A 22,907-nucleotide genomic window follows, 5' to 3' on the forward strand; every position below is an offset into this window, starting at 1 on the left:
TTCTTTTCTTGGACTCCAAAAATCACTGCAGATGGTGACTGTAGCCATGAAATAAAAAGACGTTTACCCCTTGGAAGAAAAGCTATAACCAACCTAGAGAGCACATTAAAAAGCAGAGACATTACTTTGCCAAGAAAGGTCCATAAAGTCAAAGTGATAGTTTTTCCAGTTGTCACATATGGATATGAGAGTTGAATCATAAAGGAAGCTAAGCACCTAAGAATTGATGCTTTTGAACTGTGGTGTTGGAGAAGACTCTTGAGCATCCCTTAGAAAGGAGATCAGACGAGTTATTCCTAAAGGAAATCAGTCCTGAATATTCATTGGAAGAAACTGAAATATTTTTTGCCACCTGATGTGAAAATCTGACTCACTGGAAAAGACCCTGATGCTGGGAAAGATTGAAGACAGGAGGAGAAGAGGATGACAGATGAGATGGTTGGATGGCATCAGAGACTGGGTGGACATGAATTTTAGCAATCTCTTGTAGTTGGTGATGGACAGGGAAGCCTGGTGTGCTGTGGTCCATAGGGTTGCAAAGAGTCAGCACGAATGAGCAACTGAACTGAACTGATTGATATTCTATTCTGGAAAATTTCCCATGGGCATTTAAGAAAAATGTCTTTGCTATTGTTGGGAATTAGCTCAGTTCAGTTATTCAGTCCAGTCTGACTCTTTGCAACCCCATGGACTGCAGCACACCAGACTTCCCTGTCCATTACCAACTCCCAGAGTTTACTCAAACTCATGTCCATAGCGTCGGTGATGCCATCCAACCATCTCATCCTCTGTTGTCCCCTTCTGCACCTGCCTTCAATCTTTCCCAGCATCAGGGTCTCATTGAGTCAATTCTTCACATCAGGTGGTCAAAGTATTGGAGTGTCAGCTTCAGCATCAGTACTTCCAATGAATATTCAGGACTAATTTCCTTTAGGATTGACTGCTTGGATTTCCTTGCAGTCCAAGGGACTCTCAAGAGTCTACTCCAGCACCACAGTTCAAAAGCATCAATTCTTTGGTTCTCAGCTTTCTTCACAGTCCAACTCTCACATCCATACATGACGACTGGAAAAACCATAGCTTTGACCAGACAGATCTTTGTTGGCAAAGTAATGTCTCTGCTTTTTAATATGCTATCTAGGTTGGTCATAGCTTTTCTTCCAAGGAGCTTGTTGGGAATAGTGTTCTGTTTATGTCTATTAGAGCTGATTGGTTTACTGTGTTGTTTAAGTTTTCTTTTCCTTAATTAACCTCTGTCTGATTGTTCTATCCATTATTGAATGTGGGATATTAAAGTCCTCAACAACTTTGAAGAACCATTTCTTTCTTCAATTCTGTCAGCTTTTGCTTCATACATTTTCTTGCCTATTACTGGATTCTTAAATGTTTATAATTGTTATATATTCTTGACGTATTGAATCCTTTTTTGATATATAATGTCTTTGTCTCTTGTGAACTCCTTCCATTAAAGTTTATTTTGACTGATGTTAGCATAGCCACCCTGCTCATTTTTGGTGACTATTTGCATGGACTATCTTGTTCTGTATTTTCACTTTCCATATATTTGCATCTTTGAATCTAAAATGAATATCTTATAGACATCATGGAGTTAGCTCATGTGTTTTTATCCATTCTGCGAATCTCTGTGCTTTGGCTGGCAAGTTTAATCCTTTGTATTTAAAGTAATTGCTGATGAGGGACTTCTTTCATCATTTTGCTGTTTGTTTTCCATATGCTTAATAGCTCTTTTGTCTCTCATTTCCTGCATTACTGCTTTCTTTAGTGCTTAGTTGAGTTTTTGGTAGGATGTGTCTGAATTCTTTTCTCCTTTTCTCTTGTGTGCATTCTACAGCTATTTTCTTTGTGGTTACCATGGGGATTACATTTAACATCCTAAATTTATAACACTCTAATTTGAATTTACACCAGCTTAACTTCAATAACATACAAAACTCTACTCTTTGACAGGTCCATCTCCACCCTGTTTGGTGTAGATGACACAAAATTACATCTTTATACAGTGTGTTACCCCCAAATATAAACTAATAATTATTTTAAATGCTTAATCTTTTAAATTATGCAGATACATAGAATTATAAACTGAAGTTAGGAGATCTTCCCAACTTAGGGATCAGGCCCAGGTCTCCTGCATTGCAGATGGATTCATTACTATCTGAGCCACCAGGGAAGCATATCACTAGCTTCTAGACTAATAATTTGAAAAATATGTATTTGTCCCTTAAAGCATGTGTAAAATAAAAGATGGAGTTACAAACCAGTTTTACAACAATACTAGCTTTTATAATTGCCCATATCTTTACTAAGATGTTTATTTCTTCCTACAGCTTTGAGCTATCATTAGTGTTCTTTCATGTCACCCTTCAGGACAACCTTGAGCATTTCTTGCAAGGCAAGCAGGTTTAGTGGTAAAGGAATATCTTAATTTCTCCCTTATTATTGAAGGAAAATTCTTTTTTAGTGTGTGGCAATCTTTTTTTTTTTTTTTTTGGAATGCAGTTTTATTTTTCCAAACTTTAAACTTTATTTTGTATGGGAGTATAGCTGATTGACAATGTTGTGGTAGTGAACAGTGAAGGGATTCAGCCATACCTATTCATGTCTCCATTCTCTCATAAACCCCACTCCCATCCGGGCTGGCACACTACATTGAGCAAAGTTCCATGTGCTATACAATAGGTCCTTGTTTGTTACTATTTTAAATATAGCAGTGTGTACATGACCTTCCCAATCCACAAACAGCAAATGCTGGAGAGGGCGTGGAGAGAAGGGAACCCACCTACACTGTTGATGGGAATGTAAATTACAGCCACTATGGAGAACAGTGTGGAGGTTCTTTAAAAAACTGGAAATAGAGCTACCATATGACACTGACCTCCCACTCCTGGGCATATATCTGGAGAAAAACATGATCCTAAAAGACATATGAACCCCAGTGTTCACTGCAGCACTATTTACAATAGCCGCGATATGGGCAATGTGAATGTCCGTCAACAGAGGAATGGATAAAGAAATGTGGTGCATATATACAGCGGAATATTACTCAGAAGACAGAAATAATGCCTTTTGCAGCAACATGGATGGGAGCTAGGGAGTGTCATAGTGAGAGAAATGTCAGAGGAGAAATACTGTGTAATATTCTTCATATGTGGAATCTAAAAAGAAATGATACAAGTGAGCTTACAAAGCAGAAAGAGAGTCACAGACTTAGAAATCAAACGTATGGTTGCCAGAGCAGGAGGGATAGTTAGGAAAAGTCTTTTTAAAAAATTAAAAAAAAATCATGATCTCTCTCTTCATTTTTATTTTGAGCATCTGTATATAATATAGTTATATATTTGGGCTATGTCTAAAATTTTAGTATCTCAGTATTTATATTTCATCTATATGTTTCTTCTTTATTTTTCTTTTTCTGCCTGTTTTGGGTTAGTTTCACATTTTTTTAGTGTTCAATTTTAATGTATAGTGTTTTTATTGTATCTCTTTATATTCTTAGTAGTTGTTCTGGGGCTTATAATATGCATATCTAATGCTTCACTACCTTTTTAGAATCAGTATTTTGCACTTAATGAGACAGGTAAAGGCCTTACAGTCATATAATACTATGTACTTTTTCTTCATGTCATTGCCTTATACAACCAGTTAAATTGTAAATCCCATCACATATTGTTATATTTTGCTTTCAACTGGTAAACATATTTTAAAGAACCAAGAAGGAAAGACCAGTCTCCCAGTTTACCTAGATTTTTTCATTTTTACTTCTTTTTCTTAATTTTTGATATTTCAAATTCATTTTCTGATAAATTTATTTCCTTTTATATGAATTTCTTTCAACATTTCTTTGAAAGCATATCTTCTGACAATGAATTCTAATTTTTATTTATCTGAAAAGGCTCTTATTATTCTTCATTCCTGAAAGTTTTAATAGATATAGAATTCTAAGTTGACAGTTCTTTTCTTTCACTTCCTTAAAATGGTGTTTCACTCTTTTGGAGTCCAGTGTTTCTGATGAAAAATTTAAGTCCTTCAAATTATTTTTCCTTTAAATGTAAAGTGTTGTTACTATATCTCATTGCTTTCCTTTGTATTTTATTTTTAGCAGTTTATTTATGATATGCCTGGGAATAATTTCTTTGGATTTTTCTTGTTTGGGTTTTTCTGAGCTTTTTGACTCTGTCTATTTAATTTATTTCATGAGATTTGTGGAGTTTTCACTCATTATTTCTTAAGTACCATTTGTTTTTTTAGCACCACACTTTATCCTTTCTTTCTTGGATACAGACGACACAAATTGGCAGCTCATTTGTTATAGTTGCTTAAGTCCCTGAGGGTTTTGTTCATTAAAAAAAAAAAACAACAACAACACTTTTTTTCCTCTTTGTTTTTCAGACTGAATAATTTCTATTGGTATATGTCAGAGGAGTGTGTAATTTCTTTGGTTCTGTTTTGTCACAACAGAAATTTAAAGCAACAACCAGCGTTGCCTCAGACAGACCATGTCCCAGCTCTTGGACAGATCAGTAATACAGTTCCGTGTGGCAGGTCAGTTTTATTTAGAAAATAAGGGAAAATACATCCTCAAGGTGCGAGGGCATGCTGACCCAAAAGACTCGAAGAGAAGAGAGAGAGACCCCCAGCCCCTCGGCTCCTCTTTTTGCATGTTTTCTCCTCCCCCTGGGCCTGCCCTGTGTAAACTGGGCCAGCCAGGAGTGCTGTTTTTTCCACCTGAGGTCCTCACTCCAGGCCTCGGACCTTCCTTTGTTCTGTTTTCGAGGGCTTTTCCCTTCCTTGTCTTTTAGCCACCGCCATTCTGGACTCCTTTTTCCTGTTCTAACTACCTAACAGTATATTTTCTAGTTCACTGATTCCTTTTTGTTGTTGTTGTTATCTTTGTTCTGCTATTGAGGTTATCCAGTTAAGTAAATTTTTGTTTGTTTTCAGTTCGAAATATTTCTTTGGTTTCTTTTTTATATTATCTGTGTAAGTGATGAAATTTCCTATTTTTCCATTGGTTTCAAGAGAGTTTTTGATTGTTTCATGGAGTATTTTTATAGTAACTACTTTAGAATCTTTGATAATTCCAACATCTCAGCATTGGCATCCTTTTTTTTTTTCCCCAGTCACTTTGAGATTTTGCTGCTTATTTTAATGATGAGTAATTTGGGATTATATTCTGGACATTTTGATTATTGTAAGACTATGATATAATTTCATTTCTATGGATAATGTTAATAGTTTTGTTTCAACAAGCAGTCAATCTAGTTATGTTCAGGGAACTGCTTCCCACTCACATATAGACTTGTGTTCCAATGTCAGTTGCATTTTTCACAGTCTTGGTAGCACTGTGTTGCTTTCGCATGCGTGTGCTGTCTAGTGATCAGTCTTGACCTGAGCTGTGATTAGAAGTTCAGTTTTTTAATTTTTAATTGAAATATAGTTGATGCATAATATTATATAAGTTACAAGTATACATTATAGTGATTCACGATTTTTTAAAATCACAAAGTGGTTTTGCTTTCTTTTTATTTATTTACTTTTGGCTGTTCTGGGTCTTTGTTGCCGTGCATGCTTTTCTCTAGTTGGGGAGAGCAGGGGCTACACTCCAGTTGTGGTGGGCAGGCTTCTCATTGCCGTGGCTTCTCTTGTTGTGGAGCATGGGCTCTGGGGCGTGTGGGCTTCAGTAGTAGTGGCAGGTGGGTTCTGTGGTTGTGGTTCCCGGGCTCTAGAGCACAGGCTCAACAGTTATGCTGCATGGGCTTAGTTGCTCTGCATCATGTGGGATCTTCCCAGATCAGGGATTGAACCCATGTCTCCTGCGTTGGCAGGAGGATTCTTTACCACTGAGCCACCAGGGTAGTCCGTGATTCACATTTGTTACAGGTTATGCTTCATTTATAGTTACTGTAGTATATTAGCTATGTTCCCTGTGTTGCACAACATACTCTTAGAGCTTATTTTCTACATAATAGTTTTTATATCTTAATCATCTATCCCTAAATTGCCCCCTCATTCATTCTCTCCACTGGTAACCACTAGTTTGTTCTCTGTGACTCTGCTTATTTGTTTATTGTTCACTAGTTTGTTGTATTTTCAGATTCCATATAAGTGATATCATACAGTATTTATTTTTCTCTATTTGGCTTATTTCACTTAGCATAATGTCCTCAAAGTCCATCCATATTGTTGCCAATGGTAAAATTCTTTTTTAAAAAAGTAATTCTTTTTATGGCTTAGAAGTATTTCATTGTATATATCTATATCATATCTATTTTTATCAACCCATCTATTAATGGACAGTTAGGATGCTCCCACATCTTGGCAGTTGTAATTAATGTTGTTATGAATATTGAGGTGCAATGTTATATATGTTTGTTTCAAATTGGTGTTTTTTTTAGATATATACCCAGGAGTGGAACTGCTGGGTATTATGGCTGTTCTATTTTTAGTTTTTTGAGAAAACTTCATACTGTTTTCCACAGTGGCTGCAACACTGTGAAAAATTTACATTCCCATACTCCTAGGAGTATACAAGAGTTTTCTTTTCTCCACATCTTCAGCAATATTCATTTGTGTTCTTTTGGATGGTAGCCATTCAATAGGTGTGTGGTGATATCTCATTTTGGTTTTGCTTTGTATTTCCCTGATGATTAGCAGTGCTGAGCATATTTTCATGTACCCTATTGTCCACCTGCATGCTCTCTTTTGAAAAATGTCTATTCAAGTGTTCTGCTTGTTTTTTAATCAGATAGTTTACTTATTTTTTTGATGTTGAGTTGTGTGAGCTATTTATATATACTTTTATATTAACCTCTTATTGGTCATATCATTTGCAAATACTTTACCATTCAGTAGAACTTCTTTTCATTTTATCAATGCTTTCCTTTGCTGTACAAAAACTTTTAAGTTTGATTAGGTCCCATTTGTTTATTTGTTTTTAATTCCTTTGCTTTAGGTGACACATCTGATAAAGGATTGCTATGATTTACATTAAAAGGTGTTCTGCCTATGTTTTCCTCTAGGAGTTTTATGGTTTCTGGTATTTAGGTTTTTAATCCATTTTTAGTTTATTTTTGTATATGGTACTAGGGAATGTTTCCATTTCATTCTATGAAATGTAGCTGTCTAGTTTGCCAAGCACCACTTATAAAATATAAAATGTTTATATTTTATACTTATAAGTGAAGTGAAGTTGCTCAGTCGTTTCCAACTCTTTGCAACCGCATGGGCTATAGATTGCCAAGCTCCTCCGTCCAAGGGATTTTCCAGGCAAGAATACTGGAGTGGGTTATAATAGACTGTCTTTTCCACATTGTATATTCTTGCCTTTTTTATTATAGACTAATTGACTGTACATGTGTGGGTTTATTTCTGGGCTTTCTATTCTATTCCATTGACCTATGAGTTCATTTTTGTGCAAGTGATGTACTTTTTTGATTACTCTAATGTTGTAATGTAGTCTGAAGTCAAGAAGCCTGATTCCTTCAGCTCTGTTCTTTTTTCTCCAGATTGTATTGGCTACTTGGGATCTTTTGTGCTTCCACACAAATTATAAAACAAATTTTGTTCCAGTTCTGTGAAAAATTCCTTTGGTATTTTGATAGATATTGCACTGAATCTATAGATTCCCCAGAGTAGTATGGTCATTTTAGCAATCTTAGTTCTTCCAGTGCAAAAACACAGTATATATTTCCATCTGTTTATGTCATCCTTTAATTTATCAATATCTCATAATTTTCAGAGTACAGTTTTTTTTTACCTACTTAAGTTGATTTATTCGTAGATATTTATTCTTTGTTATGTTATAGTAAATGGGATTGTTGCCTTAATTTTTGTTTCTGATGGTTGTTAAGTGTATAGAAATGAAACAGATTTCTGTGTATTAATCTTGTATCTGCAACTTTACTGAATTTGCTGATGAGCTCTAGTAGTTTTCTGATGACATCTTTGAGATTCTTTATGAGTAGTATCATGTCAATGCAAACAGTGACAGTTTTACTTATTTCAATTTGGATCTAATTTGGATTCCTTTTATTTCTTTCTCTTGTCTGATGGTTGTTGCTAGGATTTCCAATACTATGTTGAATAAAAGTGGTGAGAATGGGCCTCCTTGTCTTGTTTCTGATGTTAGAGAAATAATTTCAGCTTTTGACTGTTAAATATGATTTTAACTGTGGGTTTGTCATATATGGCCTTTATTATGTTGAGGTAGGTTCCCTCTATGCCCACGTTCTGGGCAAGTTTTTTAAAAATCATAAATTGGTATTACAATTTGTCAAAACTCTTTCTATATCTACTGAGATAATCATAGTTTTTATTCTTAAATTTGTTAATGTAGTGTATCATATTGATTTGCAGATATGAAAAATTCTTGTATCCCTGGGATAAATCCCACTTGATCATTTTGTATGATTCTTTTAGTGTATTAGATTCAGTTTGCTAATATTTTGTTGAGGATTTTTGCACCTGTGTTCATCAGTGAAATTGGCCTATAATTTTTTTTGTGTTTGTATTATCTTTCATTTTGTTATTGGAGTGATGCTGGATAGAATGAATTTGGATGCAGGTCAGAGGTGAGCTTAGGAGTTCATAAATGACTTTATGGGTTTCCTTTCCTGAGCTTTCACAGCCCCAAATTACCCTCAAACTTTCCCAGTGTCTTTGTGTTCCTCTTTTAAAAATTGTCTACCCAGAAAACTAGGACTTTAGTTGCTGTACACTGCTGTGTATCTCTGTAAGTACCTTTGCGTCTAGGGCCAAGAGGCAGTTGGTAGGGGGACTGAGAGGGGACAACAACAATGGCTGTTTGCCTCATACTATTTTAACCATAGGTCCTCTAAACAGAGAAACCTCTGCTCTCTAGTTTGGTATTCACTCGCTCCCATTGCCTCTGCCTGTTGCCACAACCCCAGGATTAACTGGGGTCCAGCTGTGAGGGATCAAAGCACTCTTTTGGAGCATTAGTATCTCCCTTTCTATTCTTCAAGAAAAATTTAAGAGTGCTTCTCCTGGAGCTCTCTCTGTCTGCATCCCGGTGTCTACTTTAAGCATATTGAGTTTAGGTGATAGTTAGGTGAAGAAAAAAAATTGTAAACCAGTGTGGCAGTATTTTAAATACTATTCTTTTTCCAGAATCTATCTGGACCAATTAACTTTTCAGAGTTTTCAAATACATATTCTACCTAATCTGCCTGCATTTTATTGCTTTCTCATTGCATTTAGTGGGATAAATTGAAGTGTACCGTGTGTGCTTAGTCTCTCAGTCGTGTCCAACTCTTTGGGACCCTGTGGACCATAGCCCTCAAGGCTCCTGTGTCCAGGGAGTTATTCAGGCAAGAATACTAGAGTGGATTGTCATTCCCTTCTCTGGGAGATCTTCCCGACCCAGGGATTGAACCCAGGTCTCTTGCATTGCAAGTGGATTCTTTACTGTCTGAGCCACCAGGGAAGCCAGGGAAACTGAAGTGTACTTATATTTAATAGAGAGTTCTTTCATTTAATCTTCCTTGTATGCCATTGGTACTTTGAGGATAATGATTGTGTGACCATCCTTGATCAACCTAAATTATTTTATGCTATCATGGTCTGTTTTTCCTTTTCTTAATTCCTTTCCCTTATTTCTTCTTCTTTCACTTCCTCCCTTTCTTTCTTGAGTTACTGGTTGCTTTTGGTGTCTCATTACATAAACTGGTTGAGGGAAAATAGAAAAGTTTGCATGGCTTTGTTTCTTTCTTCTGCCCTATTGCAGAACTCCTGTTTTCTTTTTATTGCTGGCATCTTCCCATTGGCTGAGTCTGCTTCTTGCAACCTCTGTCACCATTGCTGATGGCTGTGTTATCACTGCCTGTAGATTTGCTCATGATCAATCCTATTTGCTTCTCATTTAATTTTTCCTCTTCTTTGTACATTCTAAAACTATTTTTCTAACACTTATCTGCTTTTGTGTAATTTATTACATGTATGCCAGTTTTTACTTTCTATTAGTATACTAATTACAGAGAAGATCAAGCGAAATATTTTTTTCATTGTTTGTGTTGATTCGTTTTTCTTTGATCAGACCCGTTTGTGTGTGTGTGTGTGTGTGTGTGTGTGTGTGTGTGTGTGGTGTGGCAGGAAGTGAGTCCTATATCAGTGATCTGGAGATAGATTAGAAGCCTGATCTATCTATTTGTATAAATATCTATTTGTATAAATTTACTTTTGTGGTTTTTAAGATTAAAATAATCAGTGCTATTTTATCTCCCTTATGTTAGCTAACAGCTTAATCTTGATGCTGGATTTAGCACTTCTCACTGCATCAAAACTTACAAGGAGAATTTTATTAGTTAGAAGGCCTGGATCTCATCATGGATCTAGTTTGTTGTTGTTCAGTTGCTAAACTGTGTCTGACTCTTTGTGACCCCATGGACTGTAGCACGCTAGGCTCCCCTATCCTTCACTGTCTCCTGGAGTTTGCTCAAATTCATGTCCTTTGAGTTGGTGATACCATCTAACCATCTTATCCTCTGCCACTTCTTTCTCCTTTTACCTTCAGTCTTTCCCCACATAAGGGTCTTTTTCAATGATTCAGCCCTTCTCATCAGGTGGTTTAAGTACTGGAGCTTCAGGACTTTCAAGAGTCTTCTCTAGCACCACAATTTGAAAGCATCAGTTCATTGCCGACAGCTTTCTTTATAGTCCAGCTCTCACATCCATACATGACTACTGGAAAAACCATAGCTTTAACTAGATGGACCTTTGTCAGCAAAGTGATGTTTTGCTTTTTAATACAGTGTCTAGGCTTGTCATAGCTTTCCTTCCAAGGAATAAGCATCTTTTAATTTCATGGCTGTAGTCACTGTCCACCTTGATTTTGGAGCCCAGATAATAAAATCCATCACTGTTTCCACTTTTCCCCTTTCTATTTGCTCTGAAGTGATGGGACTCAGTGCCTTGATATTAGCTTTTTTAATGTTGAGATTCAAGCCAGGTTTTTCACTGTCCTCTTTCACCTTCTAGCAAGATAGAATTGAGTATTATTTTACTGGTTATTCTTTATATTACATTTATGAATAAATTAATTATTATTGACTAGTTCAGTTCAGTTCAGTCGCTCAGTCGTGTCCAACTCTTTGCAACCCTATGAATCGCAGCATGCCAGGCCTCCCTGTCCATCACCAACTCCTGGAGTTTACTCAGAGTCGCGTCCATCAAGTCAGTGGTACCATCCAGCCATCTCATCCTCTGTCGTCCCCTTCTCCTCCTGCCTCCAGTCCCTCCCAGCATCAGAGTCTTTTCCAATGAGTCAACTCTTCGCATGAGGTGGCCAAAGTATTGGAGTTTCAGCTTCAACATCAGTCCTTCTAATGAACACCCAGGACTGATCTCCTTTAGGATGGACTGGTTGGATCTCCTTGCAGTCCAAGGGACTCTCAAGAGTCTTCTCCAACACCACAGTTCAGAAGCATCAATTCTTTGGTGCTCAGCTTTCTTCACAGTCCAACTCTCACATCCATACATGACCAATGGAAAAACCATAGCCTTGACTAGATGGACCTTAGTTGGCAAAGTAATGTCTCTGCTTTTGAATATGCTATCTAGGTTGGTCATAACTTTTCTTCCAAGGAGTAACAGTCTTTTAATTTCATGGCTGCAATCACCATCTGCAGTGATTTTGGAGCCTCCAAAAATAAAGTCTGACACTGTTTCCCCATCTATTTCCCATAGTGATGGGACCAGATGCCATGATCGTCATTTTCTGAATGTTGAGCTTTAAGCCAACTCTTTTACTCTCCTCTTTCACTTTCATCAAGAGGCTTTTTAGTTCCTCTTCACTTTCTGCCATAAGGGTGGTGTTATCTGCATATCTGAGATTATTGATATTTCTCCTGGCAATCTAGATTCCAGCTTGTGTTTCTTCCAGTCCAGCGTTTCTCATGATGTACTCTGCATATAAGTTAAATAAGCAGGGTGACAATATACAGCCTTGACGCACTCCTTTTTTTAGTTCTAATTTTGTTAATTTAAGATGTATGTTGTGGAGTGGCTCTGGTAAAAGTATATACGGCCTTGATAAGACTAGCGAGTGGGGCACTCTCTGTTTCCCTTCTTAGGTCTGTGTCAGAGGCCTTCTCTGTCCTTTTTTCACTGTAATAAAACTTCTGCCGCACAAAAGCTCTGAGTGATCAAGCCTGGCCCCTAATCCTGAAGCTAAATTCTCTTCTTCAGAGATCACAAATCTGACATCATTCACCTAAGCTATCACTTGAATCTGTTTGTCACTTCCACTGTATAATCATAAGGGATTTGATTTCAGTCATACCTGAATGATCTAGTGGTTTTCCCTATTTTCTTCAATTTAAGTCTGAATTTGGCAACAAGAACTTTATGATTTGAGCTCCCAGTTTTTGCTGACTGTGTAGAGCTTCTCCATCTTTGGCTGCAAAGAATATAATCAATCTGATTTCGGTGTTGACCATCTGGTGATGTCCACGTGTAGAGTCTTCTCTTGTGTTGTTGGAAGAGGGTGTTTGCTATGACCAGTGTGTTCTCTTGGGAAACTGTTAGCCTTTGCCTTGCTTCATTTTGCCCTCCAAGGCCAAACTTGCTTGTTACCCCAGATATCTCTTGACTTCATACTTTTGCATTCTTGTCCTCTATGACGAAAAGGACATGTTATTTTTGTGTTAGTTCTAGAAGGTCTTACAGGTCTTCACGGAACCATTCAAGTTCAGCTTCATCAGCATTGGAGGTTAGAGCATAGACTTGGATTACTGTGGTACTGAATGGTTTGCCTTGGAAACAGACATCATTTTGTCATTTTTGAGATTGTACTAAAGTACTGCATTTTGGACTCTTTTATTGACTATGATGGCTACTCCATTTCTTCTGAGATATCCTTGCCCACAGTAGTGGATATAATGGTCATCTGATATCCTTGCCCACAGTAGTGGATATAATGGTCATCTGAATTAAATTCACCCATTGTGGTCCATTTTAGTTCACCTATTCCTAAAATGTCAATGTTCACTCACACCATCTCCTGTTTGATCACTTCTAATTTGCCTTGATTCATGGACCTTCCAGGTTCCTATGCAATATTGTTCTTTACAGCATTGGATTTTACTTCTATCACTAGTCACATCCACAACTGGGCATTGTTTTTGCTTTGGCTCAGCCCCTTCATTCTTTCCGGAGCTATTTCTCCACTCTTCTCCAGTAGCATATTGGGCACCTACTGACCTGGGGTCTTTCAGTGTTCTATCTTTTTGCTTTTTCATACTGTTCTTGGGTTTCTCAAGGCAAGAACACTGAAGTGGTTTGTCATTCCCTTCTCCAGTGGACCATGTTTTGTCAGAACTCTCCACCATGACCTGTCAGTCTTGGGTGTCCCTACAGGTGATGGCTCATAGTTTCATTGAGTCAGACAAGGCTGTGATGCATGGGATCAGTTTGGTTAGTTCTCTGTGATTGTGTTTTCCATTCTGTCTGCCCTCTGATGGAGAAGGATAAGAGGTTTGTGGAAGCTTCCTGATGGGAAGGATTGGCTAATAGGGAATCTGAATCTTGCTCTGATGGGCAGGGCCATGCTTATTAATATTTAATCCAATTTGCTCTTGATGGGTGGGGCTGTGTTACCTCCCTGTAGTTTGGCCTGAGGCCAGACTATGGTAGGGTAATCAGCAATGGTGACCTTTTTCAAAGGGGCTTATGCCAGCATGCCTTGGTTCCCAGGACTGTTGTATTCCATGTCCCTGACCCCATGGCAGGCCACTGTCGACCTGTCTCTGCTGGGGACTCCTGGACGCTCGCAGGCAAGCTTGGCTCAGTCTCTTATGGGGTCACCGCTCCTTTCTCCTGCATCCTGATGTGCAAAAGGTTTTGTCTGTGCCCTCCAAGAGTCTGTTTCCCAGTCCTGTGGAAGTTCTGTAATCAAATCTCACTGGCCTTCAAAGTCAAATTTCCTGGGGGTTCTCAGTCCCTTTGCTGGATTCCCCAGGTTGGGAAATCTGTTGTGGGCTCTAGAACTTTTGCAATAGTGCAAGAACATCTTTGGTATAATTGTTCTCCAGTTGGCGGGTCATCTGCTCAGTGGCTCTATGATGGGGCTAATAGTGACGTCCTCCAAGAGGACTTATGCCACATGCCTCGCTGCCGAGCTCTGCTGCAGCCAGGGCCTCTGTCCCCCTGGCAGGCCACTGCTGACCCATGTCTCCACAGGGGACACTCAAACACTTAAAGGCAGGTCTGTTCAGACTCTGTGGGGTCCCTGGGTTTTGGTGTGCACAAGGTTTTGTTTGAGCCCTCCAAGCATCTCTGGCAGGTATGGGCTTTCATTCTAAATCCAATTTTCCCCTCCAACCATCTTGTTTGGGCTGCTTCTTTGTCCTTGAACATGAGGAATCTATTTTGGGGGGAGGGGATCCAACATTCTTCTGTCTATGGTTGTTCAGCAGCTAGTTGCAATTTTGGAGTTCTCATAGAAGATGAGCACATCCTTCTACTCTGCCATCTTAGTCCTTTACTTGTTTAGTTTTGCATAATGTGCTTACTTAAATTTTAATACTTTATCTTACCTATTATTATGTATATTTTGTAGAATCATCTGAGAATATCTTTTTAAATTTCAGATTTCCTCAAGTTGCTGGAATAGAATTTGGATTTGATCAAGATGCACAGCCAAGACATCAAATCATAAAAGATACATTAAATGTTCAAGGACAATACTTACGGAGAAAAAAAGCTTATCTTCTTGCTATTAAGTATACTGCAAATGCGAAGTTAACTTCTTTTGAATTTGTTTTAAAGTCATTGTCTTATGTTAATACATACATTCATGTACCTGCCCACATTCATACATATAATTTTTCTAAAATTTCAGACCTTTGGTGGTTTAAGTAAATATTTTCCATTGTATATTTATAATTCATGAATTAGATTTAATTTTATTATATGCAGGTGTAATTTCATTGTGGGGCTTTCATTGTGGTGGCTCAGTGGTAAAGAATCTGCCTGCAATGCAGGATATGTAGGTTTGATCCCTGGGTAGGGAAGATCCCCTGGACAAGGAAGTAGCAACCCACTCTAGTACTCTTGCCTGGGAAATCCCATGGACAGGGGAGCCTGGTGGGCTACACTCCATGTAGCTCACCAGGGGTCACAAAACAGTTGGACATGACTTAGTGACTAAAGAACAATTTCATTAACTCCAATATCTTTAACATCTTTAAAATACAGACCATCCAAAAGTCATGCTTTATTAATCCTGTTCTCTCAGTAGTTGGCAAACATAGTCAGAGATGACTAAGCAACTATAAGAAAAATGCCGTGATGTACTGCTGAACTTTGAATTTAGTGATAAAAACACTTTTAACAAGTTTAATTTTCAATATATTTATTTAGTATGTACAGTAAAATTTGGATCACTATCTACAAGGACTATTCAGTTCAGTGGCTTCTTGAATATGTAAATCTAGAACAGTGTCAGAGTGGTGGCAGGAAGCTCATTAAAAGCACAGATTCCAGTATTCCAGTGTTGACAGTCCTTTAGCAGTTTGACATGACATGCAGCAATGTCCTTTCTAAACAGTGCTTCCACTGTACAGCCACATTTAAGGATTACTGGTAGCCCATTCCTAAAGCCAACAGGCAACAGAATCAAGAACCACAGGGTCAAGGACAGATCCAAGGAATAGGACAGGAATTTAAAGCCCATTAGTTTACACATATGTAAATATTTGTCATTTTGCATGAAATTGAATTTCAGTGCCTCTATAAATTAAATTTTTTATGTTTTTATTTTTATGCATTAGAAAATTGACATGTTTTTGATATTTCAGGGGAAGGGTGGTTTTATTATGTTTAAAAATTGTCCTCAAACGTTTGGCAGAAAATGCACAAGTATGTTTTACAGTAGTTTGTGAATCACTTTGATAAAAATTATGCAGAGAAGGAAACGGTACCTTTCAGGTCATCAGATGAGTTTAATTACTACTATAACCAAATCACCATCACTAACGGGTGACAGTAATTTTATTAGAAGTTGTGTTTTGACATATTTTTTTGATAAATTCTGACACCGGGTAAATTTCGTATTGTTGTTCAGTCACTAAGTCACATCTGACTCTGTGAGCCCATGGACTGCAGCACACGAGGCTTCCCTGCCTCTCACTATCTCCCAGAGTTTGCTCAAACTCATATCCATTGTGTTGGTGATGCCAGCCAACCATCTCATCCTCTGTTGCCCCCTCCTCCTCCTGCTCTCAATCTTTCCCAGCATTGGCTACCCACTCAAGTATTCTTGGCTGGAGAATCCCATGGACAGAGGAGCCTGGTAGGCTATAGACCACACACACACAATTCTTATTCTTGGGGAAATATAATAAAAGATGAGCAGAATAATTAAGACAGAGCTCTTATTTGCCAAGGCATAAGATTAGGCCTGAGGAAAATACAAATAATTATAAGAAAGGCATAAGCAAACATTCAAAGATGGAAAGCACCAAGCAAATTCTAAGGAAGTGTGTATACTGTTCAAATTCTTCTATTTCAGAGTCTGATCTCAACTACCTTTTTTTTGTATGTGAACCACTCTAATTAGTCAAATGGGCTTAATAAGTGTCCTATAAAACATCTTATCTTCTCCTAGTTAATGATCATTGTACCTTGACATATTGAGCTCATTTTATTTTGGTTTAGCAGTTTCACCAGTTTAAAAAAAGTCACTTAATAATTCAAACAAAGATTAGGCCAAATTTGGGGCTATCATGTGTTTTAACCAGACTTTCTGTTCTTATAGTCTTTGAAGAAGAATCAGATAGACCATCAGCAGTAACTGCAGTTCCTGGTTTAGAAGTACAAATTTGCCATATTTTTCAAGACATGAAAGAACCTTTGCACCAACTTACAACTGCAAGAAAACAAAGCTTACGGACTTTTCACACTGATAGTGGTAATGCATGTGAACATTTTGATTCTGATGGAAACACTGTACAGGTAACATATTTTATTCACAGTCAAAGCGAATCTGACAAATTAACATACAATTGTAGCATTATTAAGCATAGTGATATAATTTTGATTGTTTTGTGTTGTCCTAGAATTTGCTCTAAGAGTTCTTTTCATTTGACTCTTATAAGCATGTGCCCTTTTGACTATTTGGGATGTTATGCAGAGAGCAAGGTAAATATGTTTGTGAATGTGTGATTTAAGTGTATATATTACCTAGAGTTTCCCTTTCCTTTAATTGTTTTAAAACCATTGTTGCTTTATTTTCACTGCTATGACTCTCTGATTTGATTCAGAATAAAAAAGTAAATATATACAATATTAATCATTGCTGCTTACTGTTCCAGCAGATTTGATGATGAAGTTGTAAGGAATAGCAATGGAATGTTAAATATTATTTTTAGAAGTCCTGAATTTTTAATGTTAATGAAATAGGCCATGTAGATTTTGTGTATGGTTTGCTTAACTGTTACAATTTTAATTAATTTTTTTCCTTTCTAGAAATAAATGAGATGGAATATTGCAGAATTTATCAGTAAACTGTGATAAAAATTTATTCTGAAATATTTAAAACCAGATTGGGTCAAATTTATAGTGGGTTTATAACTGATTAGCTGATAAAACAATCATCTTCCTAAATGTACCTCCACCTTTGATAGTTTTAAGTTTATAATTTTTGCAAATGCACCTCCTGCCCTTTCTCCGCCACAAGATGTACAGATCATAACTAGGATAAGAGACATTTTTCCCAAGGGAGGTCATATGTGCCTTTCCCTAAGTTGTACAAGGAAAAACACAATTAATATCTAGGTTAGAAGCAGTGAATAGCAGTAACCATGAACATAGTTAATATAACTGGAAGTTTATCTGGTACAAAGAACTGAGATGGTGTAATTTTCATTTCCCTCTCTTTTAGCTGTTAGTCATAAGGAGAAGTGGACATACTGACATACATGTATACTGATTATCTCTTGAGTCCATAACACAAAGCAGACAGGCATAGAAAATTTTGCTTGCAACAGACGTAACTTTCACTTGAATAGTGAGATACCACATACATTGCTGAACTCTTTAAATCAAAAGGAGGTGGCTCAGAGGTAAAGAATCCACCTGCCAGTGTAGGAGGTGGGGGTTTGATCCCTGGGTCAGGAAGATCACCTGGAGAAGGAAATGGCAACCCACTCCAGTATTCTTGCCTGGAAAATTCTAAGGACAGAGGAGCCTGGTGGGCTATAGTCCATGGGGTCACAAGGAGTCAGACATGACTGAGTGACTAAACAGCAAATATAGATCTCCAGGTAACAAGAAATATACTCTGAAATCCTTAGACTATGTGATCAGTATTTAAGTGAAGTTCAGATCATGGTCAGAACTTGAATTGAGCATCATTAGTAGAGTAAGTGAATATTTATTGAGCATGTACTATTTTTGTTTGTTGAATGCATGAATGAATGAGGAGATCGTATTAACTACATCTTACAGTTGCATTTTACTGTATGAAGATGTACTATTTTATATGGAAGATTTAGAAGCAGAGAGAAATGCAGTCCAGGAGGTTAAAACTAAGGGAGCCAATTCACAGGGAAGAGCTGAAACAAAAACTTCAGGAAGGTTAAAGAGAAAAGATAGTATGTAATGAAAAGTGGAATATTACTTGGGTATAGAATAACTTACTGTTTTCTTTAATAATTTATTAACATAACTATCAACAAATACATTAAAATGTTATAGAAAAATTTTGCTTAGGAAAGATGGCAAATGTAAAGTGATTTCCCAAGTTGCATTACTAAAATAGGAATTTCACAGTTAAAGTTATTTGCTTAGAAAGGTAGCAGTTATAATGCTTTCAAAAGTATCCACCTATTTAAAAAGCATATTAATTCAGACAGAACTGAGTAAGAATTCATAGCTTTCTTTGGAAACCCTGTAAAATGCAGAGATACATAGTATAAAAGTATGAGTTAAAAATATTTAAGAGAACATTTTAAGTAAACTTCTCACGCCACTTAGAAATTGGCATGTTCATAACTCTTTAGTTTTTAAGCAAAATGCTAGTCTAGGTGAAGCCTCTTATAGTTTTTTCTTAATTATCCTGATGAGGTTTATGGTAATTTCTACTTTTACTAGACTTGCAATTTACCACTCTACTTATTTGAAGTTTTCTGTGCTTCACTTTTTTTTTTTTTTGCCCCAGAAACCTACTTATTCATCACTTTCTATCATTTCTAAATTTGGCATCCAACTTCATTTTATTTTACTATTAATAACATGAAGTCCATTGGGGATAGTCTTCCTCGTGGGAACAGGGGTGTGCTGATGGCACCATCGATTTTGGGTTGTTATTTTTTAATTAGATTGTCAGTGTCCTATTCAAGTGAAGAGAGATCTGTATTAATTTACTCACTCAGATGTACTGAAGAAGATTTACAACTGAATGAGTGAATTAATACAGAAGGAGATTTAATGGCCCAAAAGATACAAGTAGGTAGAAATAGGAAGTGATCTAGATCATTAGTTTTCAAACTTTACCACGTAGTAGATTTAACCTGTTGTTTAGTTGCTAAGTCGTGTCCAACTCTTTTGCTACCCCATGAATAGTAGCTCAGCAGGCTCCTCTGACCATGGGATTTCCCAGGCAAGAATATTGGAGTAGGTTGTCATTTTCTTCTCCAGGGGATCTTCTTAAGGATTGAACCGTGTCTCCTGTACTGGTAGGTGGATTCTTTACCACTGAGCCAACAGGGAAGCCCTAGAGTTAATCTAGAGAAATTTTAAGGATCCTCATCCCTATACCAGTTAGAGTATATGGGGTAGGACCTAGGCATCAGCACTTTTAAGAATTTCCCAAATGATTCTATTATGCAGCCAAATTTGAATACCAGTGACATGTATCTGTGGGTCAGATTTTTTAAATATGTGACAAATACTCTTTGAGAGCCACAAAATATTTACTATATAGCCCTTTGCAGAAAGTCTCTTGACCCATGAAGTCCATTACTTTGTTCATCTGACTAGAAGAAGCACTGGTATCACATGAGGTCTTATTAGAAATGCAGAATTCCAGGCCCTATCTTAGATCCACATTTTAACAAGATCTCTAGGAAGATCCCCTGGAAAAGGGAAAGGCTACCCACTCCAGTATTCTGGCCCAGAGAATTCCATGGTCTGTATAGTCCATGGGGTCGCAAAGAGCTGGACCCGACTGAGTGACTTGGACTTTCACTTTCCCTAGGTAATTAACATGGATATTAAAGCATGAGAAGCACTGATACATATCATATATGTTGATACATATGTAGCATGTTGAGGATAATATCATTTATTTATTAAGTATTAAGCTCCTTGACACTTTCCTGGCTGAGGTAATCAAGACTGGCTACACAGTTGATACATTTTTCAGTTTTTAATCCTCTTACCACCCGTTACATTTTTACATTTATTAACCCCTACAAAGATTTCCTAGGCTTCCCTTGTAGCTCAGTTGCTAAGGAATCTGCTTGAAATGCAGGAGACCAGGGTTTGATTCCTGGGTCAGGAAGATCCCCTGGAGAAGGAAATGCCAACCCACTCTAGTATTCTTGCCTGGAGAACCTCACAGACAGAAGAGCCTGGTGGGCTACAGTCCATGGGGTTGCAAGAGTCAGACACGACTTAGGAACTAAACCACCACCACAAAGACTTCCTAGAGTGATAGATTATTACTTGGTCTCTTAGAATCAGATTTCTCTTTACTTGATGTGAACTGGTCTTAGCGACATTCTTCATCAGTAGGAAGCAGCTGGACTGCTGAGGCTGGTGATCTGCAACTCTGCTTTTTTTGCCTGGGTTTCATGAACATTCCCTTTGGGAGTCCTGAGCTACCTACCATGCAAGAGGCCTGATCACTGTGAGACTGCCTTGTCAGACCACATGGAAGTGCTCCATTTGATCACTTCAGCTGAGCCTAAATTTTAATCTACCTCTCCGAGGGAAACCAGCCATATGAGTGGAGCCGTCCTGAACCCTCCAGACCAGTCTGCTGCCTGCTGAATATTGCCAAGTGACCTCTGTTGAAGCTACAGGGAATCGTCCCACTGAGTGCTGTCTGAGCCCCTGATCCACAAAAATATGAGATATAATAAAATGATTGTTTTCTTACACTATTAAATTTAGGGTAGTTTGTTATTCAGCAATAGATAACCAGACCACCTATGTAGAACATTTAAAAATTTTTATGGTATTAGAGAAGAATTGTTAAAGGTTATGCTAATTAAAAGACGCTTACTCCTTGGAAGGAAAGTTATGACCAACCTAGACGGTATATTAAAAAGAAGAGACATTGCTTTGCCAACTAAGGTCCGTCTAGTCAAGGCTATGGTTTTCCCAGTGGTCATATATGGATGTGAGAGTTGGACTGTGAAGAAAGCTGAGCACTGAAGAACTGATGCTTTTGAACTGTGGTGTTGGAGAAGACTCTTGAGAGCCCCTTGGACTGCAAGGAGATCCAACCAGTCCATCCTAAAAGAGATCAGTCCTAGATGTTCATTAGAAGGACTGATGTTGAAGCTGAAACTCCAATACTTTGGCCACCTCATGCGAAGAGTTGACTCATTGGAAAAGACTCTGATGCTGGGAGGGACTGGAGGCAGGAGGAGAAGGGGACGACAGAGGATGAGATGGCTAGATGGCATCACCGACTCGATGGACATGAGTTTGAGTGAACTCTGGGAGTTGGTGATGGACAGGGAGGCCTGGCGTGCTGCAATTCATGGGGTTGCAGAGTCAGACATGACTAAGCGACTGAACTGAACTAATGCTATAAACTTTTAATTTGAGTTTATACTGATTTTATGATTAATCCTTTTGTATATATAGCTCAGAGATGAAATCTAGTGAAAGGACATCACATGTGTGATGGCTTTGTGGTATGTCAACTTGGTGAAGCTAAATTACAGTCCTTAGAATTTCCTTTGCAATGTGTTTATGAATAAGTAGGCTATAAGAGTTATGCTTTCATAAGAGTTGGAAAGAGGGAAGGAAAGCATGAGCTAGTCTAGCATATATACACCTTCTCTTAATTACTTAATAAAACACCAGTGTAGCTTCTCCTGTGAAAAGAATTTTTTTCAGATATTAAGTCCCTCATTAGTCATTAGGTTATCCTGGTGGGCCTGATAATCAATTGGAAGGTCTTAAAAGAAGGTTTAGACATTCCCTGGAGAAAGAAACTCTACCTATGGACAACAGCTTTGGCCATTGTCTTTTGAATCCTAGACTTTTGTGTTCTTACATTTCTTACTGCCTTCCCTATGGACTCTGGATTTGTGTAAACTGATTCTCAAAACCACTTCATTTCCTTGTTTTGTGTATGTGTATATACTACACACAGACACACACACACATATGTATATACATATGTATATATACACACATGTATATGCATGCATGTATATGTACATATATGTATGCACACACATACATGTATATATGTATACATGTATATTTCATATATAATATACATGTATATGTATATACATATACATAGTTCAGTTCAGTTCAGTCGCTCAGTCGTGTCTTGACTCTTTGCAGCCCCATGAATTGCACCACACCAGGCCTCCCTGTCTATCACCAACTCCCAGAGTTCACTCAAACTCATGTCCATTGAGTTGGTGATGCCATCCAGCCATCTTATCCTCTGTCGTCCCCTTCTCCTCCTGCCTCCAGTCCCTCCCAGCATCAGAGTCTTTTCCAATGAGTCAACTCTTCGCATGAGGTGGCCAAAGTATTGGAGTTTCAGCTTCAACATCAGTCCTTCCAAAGTACACCCAGGACTGATCTCCTTTAGGATGGACTGGTTGGATCTCCTTGCAGTCCAAGGGGCTCTCAAGAGTCTTCTCCAACACCACAGTTCAAAAGCATCAATTCTT

General features: G+C 37.8%; 1 long non-coding RNA gene across 1 annotated transcript in view; it reads left to right on the plus strand.

The window, feature by feature from the left end:
* Nucleotides 1–17,541, plus strand: part of LOC138421883 (uncharacterized) — an 87,063-nt gene extending 69,522 nt beyond the window's left edge. Inside the window, exons 2-3 of the long non-coding RNA XR_011249665.1 lie at nt 14,625–14,756; nt 16,793–17,541. This is a non-coding gene — a long non-coding RNA (uncharacterized lncRNA). The remainder of the gene's footprint in view (nt 1–14,624; nt 14,757–16,792) is intronic.
* The last annotated feature ends 5,366 nt before the right edge of the window (nt 17,542–22,907 follow it).

Source organism: Ovis canadensis, chromosome 16 (genome assembly GCF_042477335.2).
Source record: "Ovis canadensis isolate MfBH-ARS-UI-01 breed Bighorn chromosome 16, ARS-UI_OviCan_v2, whole genome shotgun sequence".
NCBI classification, from domain to species: domain Eukaryota; kingdom Metazoa; phylum Chordata; class Mammalia; order Artiodactyla; family Bovidae; genus Ovis; species Ovis canadensis.